At 35.8% G+C, this 14,833-nt stretch overlaps 1 long non-coding RNA gene across 1 annotated transcript in view; it reads left to right on the top strand.

Annotated features, from left to right (window-relative positions):
* Positions 1-418: 418 nt before the first annotated feature.
* The window catches only part of LOC131151830 (uncharacterized), a 31,898-nt gene continuing 17,483 nt past the window's right edge, over positions 419-14,833 (top strand). Inside the window, exons 1-2 of the long non-coding RNA XR_009135766.1 lie at positions 419-1,345; positions 2,584-2,631. This is a non-coding gene — a long non-coding RNA (uncharacterized LOC131151830). The remainder of the gene's footprint in view (positions 1,346-2,583; positions 2,632-14,833) is intronic.

Here is a 14,833-nt window from a genome sequence, read left to right as displayed (position 1 = left end):
ATATTTTCCTAACAAGTTAGTATTTTCAAATTGTTAATTAATGTATCTCTTGTGAGTATTAAAGAAATAGTAAATTTTATATCATTGTCATCCTCATTATAATTTTTTTCCCCTCTCGCCACATGGTATATTGAAAATGATTTATGAAAGAGAGGAAAAAGTGAGAAAAAAAGTAAAAAATAAAATAATTTTTTTGGCGTAACAGTTCTGTAGCGGTCACGTAACGGCCGTGGCGGCCTTTACGTAATGGTTGCGGTCCATAATGGCTGCTACAACCATGATTTTTCTTCCCATTGATTTCGTGGTGTGTAACGGTATCGACAACCCAAAAAACCGTTTGCGGCCTTTTTTTAAAACCATGTATATATATAAATATAAAATTAGTGGGATGGTCAAAGACTGAACAATAAGATCTTTTAACTCTTATTTGAAACATCTTAAAAAAAAATTTATTGTAAAAAATATATAAAATAAGTACTTCTATGAAAAAAGTGTGTAGACGATAGCTAATACTTTAAGTACTGCATAGAAAAAGTAATTAATAGAAAAGGTACTTTTCATCAGATTGGACATGAAGATGAGGAATAACACTTTTCATATAATAGAAGCTGAAATAGGAGCAATATCCATTTGTACGCTTGCACGTATATATTCCCATGTAGGCACAAACAACTCCAAAAAGTTTTCAACGCCCGCATGGGTCCTTTACACGAGGGAGGGATGCTGCATGGGCACATTTAGCGTCCCAATTAAGCAGTACTAATCATCTTCGTTTGTCATACAAATGAACTCTAGCAGCTGCCTATATATATGCCCTCAGTCCCTCCTCACATGTCACATCTTATCTACAAATTATGCAAAGCGTAGAAAATGAATAGGTAGGTATAGGTAGCTAGCTATGATCTTTAGTGTATATATATGTGTGTATGGAATATTTGATTGGTGATGGAGCTTTGCATGAAGAGGCTGAGAGTGTAATGCAGCCAAGGATGACTTGCTAGAACCATATATGTAATCAATTATATATATGTGTGTGTATGATAATATATATATATATATATATATATATATATATGCATGATTTGTATATGGGCAAGTTGTACTTGGCTATGTTGGGCTCTCTTCTTCTCATGTAGGGCCTGATAGCATATGCAGCCAAAGAATGACCCCAGCTTGTGCACGTGACGTTACATATATAGAGGTGGAGAGTTGAGTGCAGCCAAGGATGATTTACCGGCATCCGATATTTGCATTTTCTTTTTAGCCATTATTAATTTGTATTTTCTTTGCTGGTGAGTCATCCTTGGCTACATTAGGCTCTCTTCTTATGCAATCGATACTTCGAGTGAGTTGGTCTCCTTTTTTGCCCCAACTTCTCTTTTTTAAAAGTAAAAGTTAGTTTTAAAGTATTTGACAATTAGATTTTCCATCTTTTCTAAGTCAGCTATAGCTTTTTGAAGAGCTTTTAAAAGTTACAGATTTGAAACTTTTAAAAGCTAAATGCTTGCTTTTTCTCCAACAAAATATTCTATTCCATGGCTGTCCTTATTTTTTTTTTCAAATATTTAAAAATTATCAAAGCATTAATCATATTTCCTAAAAGTGTATATCCATTAATTACACTACAAGAAAATTGATTTATAGAGACAACCACCCAAAAGTAAGAAAAATCATCCTCAAAAGCATAAAGGATGAAAAATATTGTCCCTATTGTCGTTCCTGATTCCTTCGTCGCTGAAACTATGGGGGATGACTATTTCAAAGACGTCCCTAACTTAGGGGACAAAATTTCTCCCCTACTCCTACCTTAAATAAGGACAGATTGTCCCAATACTCTCTTTAGGAAAAGGTTGTCCCTGATAGTTAATTTGTTTAGGGGATGAGTTATAATTCGTCCTGAATATTTTTGAAGGTATATAAGACAATTTGTCCTCAAATTTTATAAGAACACTTCATCCCCAATATTCTGAGAAGCTAAAGGACAAGCCGTCCCTAATTCAATTTCATCATTTTCAATTTAATGCAAATTGGGGACACCTAGAAGAGTTCTTAGGACAATTTTCGTCTCCTATTATTCCATTTGAAGTTAAAAATGATCCTAAATTATCTGAAATTATAATTTTATCCTTGAAACATAGTATCATTTGTACTCAAAACGACTTAAGAAAATTCAACAAATATTAGTCCTACAAACTTCTCAAGTCACCGGGCATCCATGTCCCAAAATATGAATAACATAGATCCATGTTCCAAATTGTTAACAAAATTAACTATTTCTGCAAAATAGTTACACAAAATAGTCATTCCCAAACTCTCAAGCATCAAGCATCCTAGAGTGTCACCATCACTACCATCCTTTCCAATTGCACCCATCAACCATTTTCATCACTGTCACCATCACCACAATCCTACAAAATGCAAATAGAAAAAAACAAGAACCAATGAAAAAATCGTTTTTCTCTCCTGAAAATTGAACATTCCCAAACAATTGGACCTGCTCCAAATTAGAGCAACATATTACAGGACTGCTGCAAAAATGGGAAAGAGTCAAAACTAACAAAAATTTGCTTTTATGTTGTTTAGGTTTCTTGAGTACAAAAGGAGCATATCAATTAAAGAAGCCACTGCAAGGTAAATGCAAAATGGTTTTGTTTTCTTACAATTACACATTCGTCATCCATATTGGATTAGTGAGAGATTCTGCTTAATCAATGCTCAGTAAGAATTATACATTCATCGTATCTATGAGCATATTATGCTAAGAATTAATGAAAAATTCGGCATGCAGTTCAATTGTTAGATTGACTCTACCATAGCATCATATACATTAAACGCACCCTACTCTTGACTGCAGCTAGTTGTGCTCCCTCACTGTTATGCACGCATGCAGTGATATGCATGATGCAGGATGGAGATAAATGTGTGCAGTTGTAGTGCAGTGTAGGGGATAATGAAAAAACGAAAAAGGGTCAACATGTGATGGATGCCCTACAATTACTCCCATCATCAGTACTGTTATTGATCAAGCTACCTAGCTAGTCCGCAGATGGATCTGGCCTCCAACTACTATTTTTCATGTGCATAAATACTCTGCCCTAGCTTCATATACATCAAACACACCCTACCCTACTTAAGTGCTTGTTATGTCTTTTGTTATTTTATCCAATGGTTTGACAAGACAGGTTGTGCATAGAGAGCGATTGCACATTTGGTTTGTCGAAAACCCAGCAAAGCAAAGTATAAAGTCACACTTAGTTTCTTGTAAAGCATGAATTAATAGTGAAACTCAGACAAAGTATGGATTAACACTCAAGCTCAAGAAAAGTAAGAACTGTTAAATTCATGTACATTACTTGAATGTGTTTTATTGTTGAAAATGTTCTGTGATGTGTTCAAATACAATAAAAGGCCTTGATAGATGCCTTTGGAGTTTGAAAATGACAAGCACTGTTTCACAATGCACTGTTCATTGACAAGATTTAAAACTGCTGTTTTTTGTCCCACATTGGTAGAATAGTTCCACATTAGTACAAAATGTTGTTTTGAATTTTTTATATTATTTGTTCCACATTGGAGAGAAGTGTTTTTTGGACTTGCTATATAAAGAGCTTAACTCTTCATTTGTAAAACACACCTCAAAGTTGTACTTTGTCAAGAAGTAGTGGATTGATCATTGGCGCCCGAGGATGTAGGTAATTCTATACCGAACCTCGTAAATTTTTTGTCTTGTTTTTTTTTTACTGTTTTATTATTAGTTTCTGCATTACTTTAATTTCTTATATATTCAATAGCAATAGTTGTAGTATTGGTACTTTGGCACAAGTGGGGTGCCCGGCACAACAATTGGTATCAGAGTTAGGTTGAATAATGTTGATACGGAGGTGTTCCTCTGTTAGGATCCTTGATTCCACGTTTGATGCCTAAGAAAGACCTTGTCTAAGCGAGTGCTTAGAGACCATTGCGGCTCAGTCACTCCCTGGAGCTTGGCCTGGTCAAAGTGGAATTTCATAGGATAAAACAGAATAGACACAGTTGGTACGTACTATTCATCCTAGGCCTTTTGCTTTGTTGGTTGCTATTGAATATATAAAAGATGGTAGAAACTAGTGCAGCATTAGAAGAAACTCTGTCCACACGAACTCCAACCCCTTCGGCTTCGACATCATCATCGAAGATGATAGCTAATGCTTGGTTTGAGGTGGAGAAATTTGATGGTACCAATAATTTTGGTATGTGGCAATGTGAGGTGATGGACATCTTGTATCAGTAAGAACTAGATATTGCTTTCGATGATAAATTAGTAGATATGGGTGACAGAGATTGGGAAAAGATCAATCGTCAAGCATGTGGTACGATTCGTCTGTGTCTCGCCAAAAATCATAAATATTATGTTATGAGGGAGACATATGCAAAGAAATTGTGGAAGACATTGGAAGATACATTTATGACCAAGAGTCTGGAAAATTGGCTCTATTTGAAAAAGAAATTGTTTCGCTTCCAGTATCAACCAGGTATTTTGATTAATGACCACATAAATGCTTTCAATAAAATTTTGGCCGATTTGTTAAATTTGGATGAAAAGGTGAAAGATGAGGATAAAGCCATATTGTTACTGAATTCTCTCCCTGATGAGTATGAACATTTGACCACCACTTTATTGTATGGGAAAGATAAAGTTACTTATGATGCTGTTTATACTGCATTGATTAGTACTGAATGCAGAAAGAAGGATTAGAGGGTCCATAAAGAAACAGCAGAAGCACTAACAATAAGGGGACATTCTCAGAGTCGTGTGCCTGGAAGGAAGAATAAATCTCATGGGAGGAGTAAATCTCGTGGGAGACCTGCTAAAGATGAATGCGCCTTTTGTCATGAGAGAGGGCATTAGAAGAAAGTTTGCCTTAAATTACAGCAGAAGAATAAGGGCAAAGCACACTCTAATGCCAATATAGCCAATGATGATGGAAGTGAGTCATATTTTTCTCTTGTTGGAACATCTTCGTCACATTATTTTGGTGAGTGGATTTTGGATTCTGGTTGTTCCTATCACATGTGTCCCAATAGGGAATGATTCTCTAATTTTGAAGAATTAGATGGTGGGGTTGTTTTTATGGGAAATGATAATACTTGTAAAACAACTGGAATAGGATCAATACAGTTGAAATGTCAAGATGGAACTATTAAGACCTTGATTGATGTTAGGTATGTTCCAAGCCTAAAGAAGAATCTGATTTCATTGGGTGCCTTAGAATCTAAAGGGTTCACTAACACTTTGAAAGATGGAACCTTAAAGATTAAATCAGGTGCGCTGGTGGTGATGAAAGGAATAGGAAAAATAACTTATATTATTTACAAGGTAGTACAGTTATTGGCTCAGTAGCTGTTGTTTTTGAGAAAGATGCAGGTTCAGATACAACTAGGTTATGGCATATGCGATTAGCACATGTAGGAGAAAAATTTTTGCAACAATTAGCTAAGCAAGGTTTGTTAAAGGGTGCAAAGGTATGCAAACTTGAATTTTGTGAGCATTACATTCTGGGAAAACAAACTAGAGTGAAATTTGACACAGCAATCCATTAGACTGAAGGTATTTTAGACTATATCCATACAGATGTATGGGGGCCCACAAAAACGGCTTCGTTGGGTGGTATGCATTATTTTGTCACTTTTGTTGATAATTTTTCCAGAAGAGTTTGGGTGTATTCTATGAAGCATAAAAATGAAGTGTGTGATATTTTCCTTAAGTGGAGAAAATTAGTTGAAACTCAAACTGACAAAAAGATTAAACGGCTTAGGTCAGATAATGGTGGTGAATACACGAGTGACCCGTTTATGAAGGTATGTCAGGATGAACTGATGAAGGTATTGCTCAACACTTCACAGTTCGAAATACACCACAACAGAATGGGGTGGCAGAGCGCATGAATCGAACTTTGTTGGAGAAAGTTCGATGTATGTTTTCTAATGCTGGGTTAGACAAAAGGTTTTGGGTTGAGGCTGTTAGATATGTGTGTCATCTCATCAATCGTCCACCATCATCTGCAATAGGGGGAAACACCGTATGAGGTATAGTCTGAAAAGCCTGCTAGTGATTATGATTCTTTACATGTATTTGGTACTATGACTTATTGTCATGTTAAAAAATCTAAGTTGGATCCAAGAGCCAAGAAAGCAATATTCTTGGGGATAAGTGCAGGAGTCAAAAGATATCGTCTTTGGTGTCTAGAGACGAAAAAAATGATTTTATGTAGAGATGTGACTTTTGATGAACTTGTGATGATGAAGAAAACAATACGCAAGGAGTCACGAGTTGAAGAGAAGACCAGTGGTACTCAACAACAGGTGGAGGTTGAGACAATTTTGGGAAACCCAGTGAGAAATGAGACTACACAAGGTAACTCTCCAGTTACGGTGGGGAATAGTGTACAAGAAGAGGAGATTTCAATTCGAAAATCTTCATAGCAACAAGAATCAATTGTTTCTCAAAGGCCAAGACGAGAAATTCGAAAACCTGCTCGATATACTGATATGGTGGCCTATGCACTTCCAATTGTGGATGATAATGTTCCTTACACTTTCAAAGAAGCAATGAGGAACTTTGAATCAGACAAGTGGAAAAGAGCAATGGATGAAGAAATGCAGTCTCTTCATCAGAATTAGACTTGGGAGCTAGCCCAGCTGCCCAAGGGTAAGAAAGCAATTGGTTGCAAATGGGTTTATGTAAAGAAAGAAAGATTTCCAGATGCAAATAATGTTCGCTTCAAAGTTAGATTGGTAGCTAAGGGCTACGCACAGAAGGAAGACATTGATTATAATGAGGTATTTTCTCCAGTTGTTAAACATTCTTCCATTCGAATTTTGTTGGCTTTGGTAGCACAATTTGATCTTGAACTAGTTTAGCTTGATGTAAAAACTGCATTTTTACATGGTGATTTGGAAGAGGAAATCTATATGACTCAGCTAGATGGATTTCAGGTTGCTGGAAAAGAAAATTGGGTATGTAAACTGGGTAAATCGTTGCATGGTTTAAAACAGTCTCCAAGACAGTGGTACAAACAATTTCATCAGTTTATGATGGGTCAGAAGTACATCAAAAATAAATATGATCATTGTGTTTATTTTCGCAGACTACAAAATGGATCTTTTATATATTTACTCTTGTATGTTGATGATATGTTGATAGCTTCAAAGAATAGGGAAGAAATCAACAAGTTGAAAAGTTAGTTAAATCAAGAGTTTGAGATGAAAGAACTTGGTGAAGCAAAGAAAATACTTGGCATGGAGATTCGCAGAGACAGAATGAGAGGAAGAGTTAGTTTGTCTCAGAAACAGTATTTGAAAAAGGTAGTACAAAGTTTTAGCATGTCTGAGCAGTCAAAACTAGTAAGCACTCCTCTTGCTCCTCATTTCAAATTTAGTGCAGCTTTATCTCCTAAATCAGATGAGGAACGTAAGTATATGTCACAGGTTCCTTATGCAAGTGCTGTTGGTAGTCTGATGTATGCAATGGTTTGTACTAGACCTGATATTTCACAAGCTGTTAGTCTGGTGAGCAGGTATATGCATGATTCGGGTAAAGGACATTGGCAAGCTGTGAAATGGATTTTGAGATATATTATGAATACGATTGATGTTGGTATAGTATTTGAGAAAAATAATACTATTGATCAACATATTGTTGGATATGTGGATTCTAATTTTACAGGTGATATGGATAAACGTCAATCAACTACTGGGTATGTTTTTACATTTTCTAATGGTCCAGTGAGTTGGAGGTCTACCTTATAGTCTACCATGCCTTGTCTACAACAAAAACAGAATACATGGCAGCTTTAGAGGCTGTTAAGGAAGCTATTTGGTTGCAGGGTTTACTTGAAAATTTGGGAGTTGTTCAGAAGCACATTGTTGTGTTCTGTGATAGCTAGAGTGCTATTCATTTGGCAAAGAACCAAGTCTACCATGCACGAACGAAGCACATCGACGTTCGGTTTCATTTTATGCGGGATATTATTGATGGAGGCAAGATACTTCTTCAGAAGATTGCTACAACTGAAAATCTTGCAGATATGTTGACCAAGATTGTGACAACAATCAAGTTCAAACATTGTTTGGACTTGATCAATATTCTGCAAGTCTGAATATTTTTGGAAGGCGCCGATGATGTGGAACTCCAGAAAATGTTGGTAACTGAAAAATTTGTTGAATTTATTGTCAAGGTGGAGATTTGTTGTTTTTTGTCCCACATTGGTAGAATAGTTTCACATTAGTATAAAAGGTTGTTTTGAATTTTTTATATTATTTGTCCCACATTGGAGAGAAGTGTTTTTTGAACTTGAGGTTGAAGTTATATAAAGAGCTCTACTCTTCATTTGTAAAACACACCTCAAAGTTGTACTTTGTCAAAAAGTAGTGGATTGATCATTGGCGCCCGAGGACGTAGGTAATTCTATACCGAACCTTGTAAATTTCTTGTCTTGTTTTTTTTTACTGTTTTATTATTAGTTTCTGCATTACTTTAATTTCTTATATATTCAATAGCAATAGTTGTAGTATTGGTGTTTGGCACAAGTGGGGTGCCCAGTACAACAAAAGCCATATAACCAAAAACAGCAACAGAATATCATATCGAGTCATTTCTATAACCCCATAACCAAAATGACAATATATGATGAGAGTGGTCAAAGCAGAAGTAATTTCCCAAGAAAAATAGAGTCCCAGTAGTAGTCAAAGAGAAGTAGAAACCATTAAATATTCAACTTGGTTATTTAACTCCAGCCTTGCAACTTATGTTGGTTTGGTTACTTGAACACATGCCCAAGTCCAATGCTATCAATATGATTTTCATGTTTAGAATAATTGTGTTAACAACTTGTGACTGATAAATCACAAGTTAATTGAAGGCAGTAAATCAGTAACACAGACAATATAATCCACATTACTTATCTTAACAATTTGAAGTTTTGATGTCACTATATGGGTACTTTAATTTATGTCAAGATGTGTATCGAAATGATATTTCGGCAACAATGAATTCTAATTAATAATCATCAACACAGTGAATAACCATATGCCCAACGCACCTCTATGTAGAAGGATATCTGTTGCAATTTTTAAACACATGCACAGAACCACCTAATAAATTAAATATCTAAAACTTCCCCCAAAATTTGATCTTCCAAATTTCCAAATACTCAAGAAACAAAAAATATTGCAGACTTGGTCATTAAGTTACAAATGCCCATTTAAAAAGAAAAAAAAAAAAGAAAGATTTTTAGACATCCCACATCACCATAACAATTACAGCAGATAGCTATGCTGCAACAATTATTTTTTTACAAATCCTATCAAAGGAAGAAAGTTCACTTGCTTCTCATTGACATCATAATCTTAGGATCCTGACATCATCTAAAGATATCATCTGTGTCCTCTTTTTCCAAGGTTTCATTTTCCATTTATACATAAAAGTAAGAAACCATGACTCAACTGAACCTGAATCTACATGAATATCTTTTCACAATTCTACTCCTCCAAATGCCATATATCCTCTCAATTAGGATGGGAAGCCAAAACTACTTCTAAGAATTCGCAAGATTCAATAGTTCTACAAAAGATGAAACCTTGGGAAAAGAGGACTAGCAATAATCTGCACAAGACTCAATAATTCTGCATAAGACTTTATAATTCCAGGACCAAGAAGCATTATTAGGAAAACAGAGTCCAAAAACAAAGAGCAACAGAGTCCATCTATTGAACAACTACAGATCAAAACAGCTATAGCATTTGAAATAACACTTCAAAAAACCAAATTGCTGCACTGAGCTACTTCCAGCTAGCTAAGAATCAGAAACAAGCCTAGAACAAAAGCAATGGAATAGAAACCTTAACAAAGAGCAATTCCGATCATCAATTGAAGCTCATATCTATTACTCCCTACTTTTAATAATAGTTGTGAAATCGAGATTCGAATTGTTATTCGAAATCCAAATTTCATGAGTCGAGAATTGAGAATCGAATCAAACCGTAAGATTTGGTTCAAAACTTGAAAAATCAATTCCTAATGACTTGCATATATATAACAAGTAAAATAGTAAAATACATTGAAATTTCAAAAGCTATGGATCATCCATGTTCATAATTGGAATGGCGCTTGCCTTCGAAGCAAGTTTTGTAGGTCAAAATCCTGCTATGATCTATTTCTCATACATATATTGATATAAAAGTAAAACTAGTCATAAAAGCAAGATATAACATGATCTAACCATTCCACCTTTGTGAACTAACAAGTTAGCTATTTTCTATGAAACTATAATACTTGTTATGTGACTCAAAACTAAAGCACCAAGTCAGAGTTCAAGATACACTAAAAAGTAAGATATGGATACAAAATAATTTTTAAAAATTGAAATTCATGTTAGGGTGTAAGCTTGCATATTTAACAATAAAAATTCATGTGTACGCTTTCTTTACAAAACAATGAGGAGAGGAAACAAGGAAAACTTAATGAAAAATTGAACTTTATGGTTTTTAAGGGAATCAATCAATGAAAAACAATAAAAATTTGAACTTTATGGTGTTTAATAAGAAAAGTCATTTTTAATGCATGGGCTTGCTCCAATAGCTAAAACAAGAAGATAAAATAAATAAAAAACATAAACAAAACTTACTAAAATATAGAAACTAATGAAAATCAGATCTTTAAATCGAGAGGAGTGGAGAGGACAACGTGCCGGCTGAAAGCTCATCTACCTAGTTGACTTTGGTTTTCTTCTCAAGACAGGTTTCTTTCTCTAACTCTGGTTTTCTTCTAATCTTATCTAACGGCAGAAATAAGTGGTGCATAATGTGAGTGCCAACAAACTTCTTTCTTCCCTCTTTAAGGACAAAACTCATGTGAATAGAAAATGGAAGGCCACCATGAAAAAGGTTTAAAAATCTTTAAGTTGGGTTTTAGAGGAGTTGCATCCTAATCTTACAATTCATTCAATTTGATTCTCCGATTCACCTCAACTACCTTCTATGATTCTCCCATGCAATCAAACCGATTGATGTCTTTCTCGATACAAATTGTACCATTCAAGTTAAGAATCATACGATTCTAATAATTATGCTTTTAATCATCATTTCCACAATATATGCAGCAAAAGTTATCTTGAAGTTCACTAAAAACAGTGTATCCATCATCAACATTGTCCGAAGGTACTGCTGTAAGGGTACTACTGCCACATTTAGATTTCAGCTAAAAATTAAAAATTTTATTGTAAAGTAAAAGCCACTCACCATAGGGTTTGAGCGCGTCTGCTGCTGCAGCATCTGTTCTTAGTGTTTTGTAGTCTTCTCCATGCATTCTTCTTTGTCTTTCATCCTCACCATTTGCTAGTCGTAGTCCTCCTAGCGTGCCTGCATAATCTTCAGATTACTTTCTAACTCAATAAACATTTCTGTTTGAGGGTTGGAGATGATGTGCTTCTTTGAGGCTTTGTGACTGGAATTTTTCCCACAAATATGACTGGATTTAACCCCAACAACCATAACCAATATCTCATCATTTCTTGGAATTGGCTCCTCCGCTTGCCTTGGATGATTTTTGATTTTTTTTATATCATCCTTCAAAAAACCACCAAACCAATCAAATTGCACACATTTATGCACTTATTAGCCAAAGTAATTATTAGGAAAGGTACTTTTCATCAGATTGGACACACGAAGACAAGGAATACCACTTTTATCTGATGATAGAAGCTGAAATAGGAGCAATATCCATCTTGTAGGTATGCATGTACAAGATAGATATACTAGTGGGATGGTTGGTATATATTCCCATAAATGCACAAACAACTCCAAAAAGTTTTCAATGCCATCTTATTGAGTCCTTTAATGGTAAAGCTGGCTAGCTAGCTACAGGAGGGAGGGATACTGCATGGGCACATTTGGCGTCCCAGTTAAGCAGTACTCATCATCTTCATTTGTCAACAGATGAACACCAGCAGCTGCCTATATATAACACCAGCAGCTACCTATATATACACGGCCCCCACTCCTCACACCTCACATCTTATATATCTACTAAGCAAGGTAGAGAAAATGAATAGGTAGGTATAGGTAGCTAGCTAGGGGTTTAGTGTTGGTATGTGTGTGTATGGAATTGATTGCTAAAGGAGTTTTGCATGAAAGGCCGAGAGTATAATGCAGTTGAGGATGACTCGCTGGAACTGTTTATGAAATTAGGGGGATTCAATTATATATGTGTGTGATCATATATATATGCATGATTTGTATGCTAGCAATATTGAGCTCTCTTCTTCTTCTCATGTAAGGCCACAAAGCATATGCAACCAAAGAACGGCCCTACTTGTGCGCATGAGGTAGATATATAAATGGAGGTGGAGAGTTGAGTGCAGCCAAGGATGATTTACCGGCATCAGACATTTTCATTTTCTTTTAATTTAGCCCATCTTAATTTGTATTTTCTTTGTCGGGGAGTCATCGTTGGTTACGTTGGGCTTTCTCTCATGCAATGCAATACATAGCTTGGCTACTCGATCTGCTGTTGAAGGATATGCTAGAATCCTATAAATCACCAAAGATGGCTCTCAATCTTCTCCTCAAGCTTCTTTTTGTGATAGTTCAACCATGTTTAGCACCACTTCCGACCAAAATAAAGGAAGTGTTTGAGGAAGAGGACGGGGTTTGGAAGGCAAAGGTAGTGTGTTAAAAGCTTGATATACATTGTTGGCGCCCCCTTTGGACTGATGCTCTTCTTACAACTTGTTTTTTGCTTAATAGGATGCCCTCTAGTGCTCTAAGGGGATAATACCCTTTCTCATCGTGTAACCATAAACATCCATATTCTATTTCGTGTCTTTTTTCTTTGGTTGCACATGTTTTGTTCATGTTCTGGATAGGAGAAGTTCTCTCCTCCTACTGTTAAATGTGTCTTTTTTGGATACTTGAGAAGTTCTCTGCCAGCTATATTGAGCTCTCTTCTTCTTCTCATGTAAGGCCTCATAGCATATGCAACCAAAGAACGACCCCAACTTGTGCGCATGAGGTGCATATATAAATGGAGGTGGAGAGTTGAGTGCAGCCAAGGATGATTTACCAGCATCCGATATTTTCATTTTCTTTTAATTTAGCCTATCTTAATTTGTATTTTCTTTGTCGGTGAGTCATTGTTTCGCTACATTGGGCTTTCTCTCATGCAATGCAATACTTAGCTTGGCTACTTGATCTGCTGTTGAAGGATATGCTAGAATCCTATAAATCACCAAAGATGGCTCTCAATCTTCTCCTCAAGCTTCTTCTTGTGATCGTTCAACCATGTTTAGCACCACTTCCGACCATAATAAGGGAAGTGTTTGAGGAAGAGGACGGGATTTGGAAGGCAAAGGTAATGTGTTAAAAGCTTGATATACAGTGTTGGCCCACTACCTAAGAGCTTAAGCTTTTAGGTAAAGTGGTAATCTAACATGGTATCAGAGCTCTGGTTATTAGGAGGTCCTGGGTTCTAGTCTTGTCTCCCGTTTTTATATTGTGATTATTTATCATTTGTTTATCTCTTCATGTGCTGTCGTGCTGCACGTGCGGGGGAGTGTTAAAAGCTTGACATACATTATTGGGCCCCAACCTAAGAGCTTAAGATTTTAGGTAAAGTGATAATCTAACATACTGTATCCAGATGAGGAGCCCACCATGGAATTTCTAGCATTTGCACACATTACGTTAAGAAAAACCATATTGTTGATTGCTGTTGGGATTTCTATGGGAAACCAACTTGGGCTAATAAGTTTGTTGTTGAGGTGATTCCATTATTGAATGTTGAAGTGCTCCTAGCCACTCTACTAGAGAGTTGGGTATCGTAAATTGTGTCCCAAGAAGAGTATAATAATCTTGTCTGCATGATTTAACAACTCCAAACTCTTTCTTTTGCATTTGATGCTATTGTGGCCCATTTAGGTACAACCGGATTTCTTGCCTTTTCATCCTTTTCACCCTAGGTTATTGATTCTAGTGCCTTCTCTTATATTATAGGGAGTCCCAATTTATTTTTGTCCTTGAAACCCACTACTTTACACTATTAGGTTTCTTTTGATGATGGTTCAGTGACATTGGTTTTTGGTTGTGGCAATTTTCTCTTGTTTCCTTCTATGCCTCTTTCCTTTGTCTTGTATATGCCTAAATTTCTCTTGAACCTATTATCAGTTACTCAACTGAAAAAATGTTGTAACTATTTTTGTGGCCTTCTTTCCTTCTCATTGTGTTATTTAGGATCTCCAGATGAAGAAAAAGATTGGTGCAGGGCTTGAGAAGGGTGACTTGTACTCTTTTGATGGTGGTGGTGACAAATCAATTCTCGTCACACTGCTTCCTCAATTTCCACTTATGGTGTTTCTCTTGATTAGTGGCATGCTTGTTTGAGTCATCCATCCCTTCAAAAACTAGGACAAGTTTTTCCCATGTTCAAGTGTGTTTTTTCATTTTGAGTGTACTGCATGTCGACATCTTTCTTGTCTAAAATTGAGTCTCGTAGTAAATTGTTATTTTCTCTCATTCATTCCGATATTTGGGGTCCATGTAGAGTCAAGAACTTGAGTGGTCATTAATATTTGATGTCCTTGGATTATTTGGTTAACTGATAGGTCAAAATTTTTTAATGTATTTATTCAATTCTACCAAGAAATAAAAATTCAGGTTGGCACTGGTATTCAAATTTTTTGATCTGATCATCAATATTTTGTGTCCTTTGCGGATGGTTTTTCGTGGATGACTTGGATTTTTTTGTTAAAAGACAGGCTAGAAGTTTTGAATGTATTTATTCTATTATCCAAGAAATAAA

Source organism: Malania oleifera, chromosome 3 (assembly GCF_029873635.1).
Source record: "Malania oleifera isolate guangnan ecotype guangnan chromosome 3, ASM2987363v1, whole genome shotgun sequence".
Classification (NCBI taxonomy): domain Eukaryota; kingdom Viridiplantae; phylum Streptophyta; class Magnoliopsida; order Santalales; family Ximeniaceae; genus Malania; species Malania oleifera.
This window is presented reverse-complemented; position numbering and strand designations above follow the sequence as displayed.